Source organism: Salvelinus sp. IW2-2015, unplaced genomic scaffold (genome assembly GCF_002910315.2).
Source record: "Salvelinus sp. IW2-2015 unplaced genomic scaffold, ASM291031v2 Un_scaffold4918, whole genome shotgun sequence".
NCBI classification, from domain to species: Eukaryota; Metazoa; Chordata; class Actinopteri; order Salmoniformes; family Salmonidae; genus Salvelinus; species Salvelinus sp. IW2-2015.
Window position 1 is genome coordinate 47,147 of NW_019946187.1, and position 5,982 is coordinate 53,128.

The window sequence follows — 5,982 nt, forward strand, 5'->3', positions numbered from 1 at the left end:
TACCAGAGTTAAACATGTAAATTGTGCTAAGCACTGGATGCAACATAATAAATAATTCCAATCATTACATACCAGTTGCGTCTTTAGGGTTGAACAATGAGCTGTGTGTATGTTGAGGACCAAACATTTTATACCCATGCTTATCTGCCAGGTGCGCATGTAAAAGTAGTCCCTCCAGAAATCCTGGCTCAATTTTTTAGTTCCACCCGTGTTTTTGGGTTATCTGCCCTCTTGAGGCCTGGAGTTCTTTAAAGGAAGAGCTGCCATTGTGCTCATGTTTTGAGTGTTCTGTTTTTTGACGCAACAACGTCCAGATGAAGCGATAGGAACTGCAAGCAAGTGCCTTATAAATCTAGATGCACATAGAAACCCATTGAAAACACCTGAGTAGCAGGCAGTTTAATTTGAGCTTTTCATCCGGACGTCAAAATACCCCCCCTAGTCCGAAGAAGTTTTAATATCTATATGGTTTAAAATCTGTATGGTTTAATATCAATATGGTTTAAAATCTGTATGGTTTAATATCAATATGGTTTAAAATCTGTATGGTTTAATATCAATACGGTTTAATATCAATATGGTTTAAAATCTGTATGGTTTAATATCTATATAGTTTAAAATCTGTATGGTTTAATATCTATATGGTTTAATATCTATATGGTTTAATTTCTATATGGTTTAATATCTATATGGTTTAATATCTGTATGGTTTAGTATCTATATGGTTTAATATCTATATGGTTTAATATCTGTATGGTTTAGTATCTATATGGTTTAAAATCTGTATGGTTTAGTATCTATATGGTGTAATATCTGTATGGTTTGTTATTTGTATGGTTTAATGTCTGTATGGTTTAATATCAATATAGTGTAATACCTATATTGTTTAATGGCTATGTAGTTTAATATATGTATAGTTTAATATTGTATAGTTTAATATCTGTATGGTTTAATATCTGTAAATTTCACAATCGTATGATTAAATATCTATATAGTTTAGTATCTATATAGTTTAAAATATGTATGGTTTAATATCTGTATAGATTCATATCTGTATGATTAAATATCTATTTAGTTTAGTATTTATATAGTTTAATATATGGATTATTTAACATCTATATAGTTTAATATCTATATGGTTTAAAATCAACAACATTTAATATATATATATATATATATATAGACGGTTTAATATCTGTATCGTTTATTATCTATATAGTTTAATATCTATATAGTTTAATATCTGTATAGTTAAATATCTGTATAGTGTATCAACATGGTTTATTATCTATATGGTTTAATATCTATATAGTATATTATCACATGGTTTATTATGTATATTGTTTAATATCTGTATGGGGGGTTTTTCCTTTTTACGATAATGAGACCACTCCTCTGTTAGTAGTAGCTTAGAGGGGTTTTCTGTTCACATAATGAGACATCTCTGTTAGTAGTAACTTGGAGGGGCTTCTGTACATCAATGAGCATCTCGTTAGTACGTAACTTAGGAGGGGGTTTTTTCTGTAAACATAATGAGCACATCTCTGTTAGTCAGTAACTTAGGAAAGGTTTTCTGTTTCACATTAATGAGACCATCTCTGTAGTTCAACTTAGGAAAGGTTTTTTGTAACATAATGAGACATCTCTGTTGTAGTATTAGAAGGTTTCTGTTACATAATGAGACATCTCTGTTAGTCATAACTTAGGAAAGGTTTTTCTATACATAATGAGCCCATTCTGTTGTAGTAACTTAGAAATGGTTTTTTTTTTTCCCCCCTGTTAAATAACATTAATGAGACATCTCTGTTAGTAGTAAACTTAGAAAAGTTTTCTGTAAACATAATGAGACATCTCTGTTAGAGTAGTAACTTAGGAAAGGTTTTTCTGTTAGCATAATGAGACATCTCTGTTAGTAGTAACTTAGGAAGGTTTTCCCTGTAACATAAATGAGACTCTCTTGTTAGTAGTAACTTTAGGAAAGGTTTTTCTGTAACATAATGAGACATCTCTGTTAGTAGTACTTAGGAACGGTTTTCTGTAACATAATGAGACATCTTCTGTTAGTAGTAACTTTAGGAAAGTGGTTTTCTGTAACATAATGAGACATCTCTGTTAGTAGTCATTAGGAAAGGTTTTCTGTAAAACATAATGAGACACTCTCTGTTAGATAGTAACTTAAGGAAAGGTTTTCTGTAAACATAATGAGACATCTCTGTTTAGTAGTAACTTAGGAAAAGGTTTTCTGGTACATCTCGGATTATGTCTAAAATAAATACGAGACTGGTAGATTAGCAGGTCTGTCATATTAATAATAGACGACAGTAGATCTAGCAGGTCTGTCCATAACTTACTAGAAGAACAGTAGACCTCTTATGCTGGTCCTGTCATAATATAGTCTAGCAGACAGTAGACTCTAGCAGGTCTGTCATATTATTAATCAGAGACAGTAAGCTACTAAGCGGTCTGGTCAATATTATAATAGAGACCAGTAAGATCTAGAGCAGGTCTGTCATATTATAGCATAGGCGTTAGACTTAGCAGGTTGTCCATAATTAACTAGAGACAGTAGATCTAGCCTGGTCTGCTCAATAATTATTATCTAGAGACAGTAGCATCTAGCAGGTCCTGTCAATTATAATAGGACAGTAGATCTAGCAGGTCTGTCCAATAATATAGCTAGAAGACAGTAGATCTAGCTGGTCTGTCATTATATATACTGAACAGTAGATCTAGCAAGGTCCTGTCATAATATAATACGAGACAGTAGATCTAGCAGGTCTTGACATAATATACATAGAGACAGCTAGATATACGCTGGTCTGTCCATAATATACTCAGAGCAGTAGATATAGCTGGTCTGTCTATCAATCTATAACCTCAGAGACGTAGATCTAGCAGGTCTGTCATAATATACTAGAGACAGTATGATATAGCTGGTCTGTCTAGTTATAATAGAGACAGTAGATCTAGCAGGTTCTGTCCATAAATATCACTAGAGACATGTAGATATTGGCCTGGTCTGTCATAATATAACTAGAGACAGTGATCTAGTGGGTCTTGTCCATATATATCAGAGAACAGTAGATCTAGATGGGTCTGTCATAATATAATAGAGACAGTAGATCTAGGCCAGGTCTGTCCATAATATACTAGAGAACACGTAGATGTAGCTGTCTGTCCATAATATACTGAGACAGTAGATATAGCTGGTCTGTCATAATATAAGAGACAGTAGCTCTAGCTGTCTTCATAATTACTAGAGACAGTAAGATCTAGATGGTCCTGCTCATAATATAAATAGAGACACGTAGATCTAGCAAGGTCTGTCATAATATACCTAGAGACAGTCAGATATAGCTTGGTCTGTCATCACAATATAATAGAGACAGTAGATCTATGCTGGTCTGTCATAATATACTAAGAGAACAGTAGATCTTTGCTGGTCCTGTCATAATAATAAAGAGACAGTAGATGTAGCTGGTCTGTCCATATATTACTAGAGACGTAGAAATATAGCTGGGTCTGTCAAAATATAATACGAGACAGTAGATCTAGCTGGTCTGTCATAAATATACTAGAGACAGTAGCTTCAGATGGTCTGTCAGAATATACAAGAAGACAGTAGATTAGCAGGTCTGTCCATAATATATCTGAAGAGCACAGTAGATATAGCTGCGTCATAATATACTATAGAGAAGTAGATATTCTAGCTGGTTCTGTCATATATACTAGAGACAGTAGATCTTGCTGGTCCTGTCATAATAATAATAGAAGACAGTGATTCATTAGCTGCGTCTGTCTGTCAATATAAAGAACACGTATATTCTAGCTGGTCTGCTCACAATATAATAGAGACAGTAGATCTAGATGGTCTGCTTGTACATATAAATAGAGACAGTAGATCTAGCTGGTCTGTCCATCAATATAATAGAGACAGTAGATCTAGCTGGTCTGCATGTAATATATAGACAAACAGTAGTTCTTAGTGGTCTGTGATAATATAGTAGATCATATTATGCGAGAGAGGTTAGATATAGCTCTCCAGGCACAGAGAGACCAGGAGGGCCAGGGAGGACAGATAGTTGGTGTCAGACTATCATATTGTAGTATGGAATCTCCGATATAATATGAGTCCTGATATCAAGACAGCTGTAACAGAGTACGTTCCCACCTTTGATGATGATTCAGGTGATGAGCAGCTAAGAATCAGGTGCGAGATCCTTATTGGAACTTTCTTACTCTTTACTAAGAGAATACGGACTGGATGATCCTACACAAATCGAGAACCAGGAAGACACTGTATCATTATGCAACACGCGTGATGAATATACGAAGAAATGTTATATTATACGAACAGGTGCTGAATACTAGAGAATGTTACTATTATAGAACAGGTGATGAATATAAGAGAAATGTTACTATTATCAGAACAGGTGATGAATATAGAGAAATGTTACTATTATAGAACGGTGATGAATTATAGGAAATGTTACTATTATAGAACAGGTGATGATATAGAGAAATGTTACTATTATATACAGGTGATCGAATATAGAGCCAGTTACTATTATAGAACAGGTGATGAATATAGGAAGAAATGTTACTATTATAGAACAGGTGATGAATATAGAGAAATGTACTCCACTCCACCTTGTCGCGAGGCTACAGTATACCAGTGTACCAACATCACTGAAACACACAAGAAGAGAACTATCAGCTATGGTACGTGAATGTAACACTGAAAACACACAGAGAGAACTATCACTATGGTAAGCATGATGTAAACAACTGAAACACACAGAGAGAACTATCACTATGGTACATGATTTAAAACACTGAAACAACACAGAGAGAACTATCACTCTATGGTACATGATGTAAACACTGAACACACAGAGAGAACTAATCACTCAATGGTAGCATGATGTAAACCAGGGCTGTACCAACAGATATTAATTTCCTTAATAGTTTATTGATTCATTTCTTTCTGTGCCAATCTAATTAGCATCATACAAAGCATCCGAAGTCCTTCAGTTTAAGATTTCCATCTGCAGTGGAAAGTGCATTTGGCTCTACGACCCCTAAAAGGGATTCGTCTGCAGTCAGTCAGCTGTTTCCTGTTTCGTCCAGAACTGTTTTGGGCTACAAACTAATATGACCCCATTATGGAAAGGAGGAAGACTCAGCTACAAACTAATATGACCCCACTATGGAAGAGGAGACTCTCAGCTACAAACTAATATGACCCCACTATGGAAAGAGGAACTCTCAGCTACAAACTAATATGACCCCACTATGGAAAGAGGAGACTCAGCTACAAACTAATATGACCCCACTATGGAAAGAGGAGCCTCAAGCTACAAACTAATATGACCCCACTATGGAAAGAGGAGGACTCTCAGCTACAAACTAAATGACCCCACTATGGAAAGAGGAGACTCAGATACAAACTAATATGACCCCACTATGGAAAGAGGAGACTCCAGATACAAACTAATATGACCCCACTATGGAAAGAGGAGACTCTCAGATACAAACTAATATGACCCCACTATGGAAAGGGGAGACTCTCAGTACGAACTAATATGACCCCACTAGGAAAGGGGACTCTACGACCCACATAGTTATCCAGGACGTCGTCTGAAAGTAACCCACACAATGAGGTGGAAATTTACAAATATAGACTCTCCAAAACCATATAGATATTAAACTATATTGATAATAGAAATATATATATTAAACCATAAAGATATTAAACTATATTGATAATAGACATATAGATACAAAACTATATAGAATTTAAACTAATAGTATATTAAACTATATAGATATTACACTATATGATATGAAACTATATAGATATAAACCATGTAGATATTAATCTATATAGATATTAAACTATATAGATATTAAAACATATTGATAATAGACTATAAAGATATTAAACTTAATAGATATTAATCATATAGATACTAATCCAAC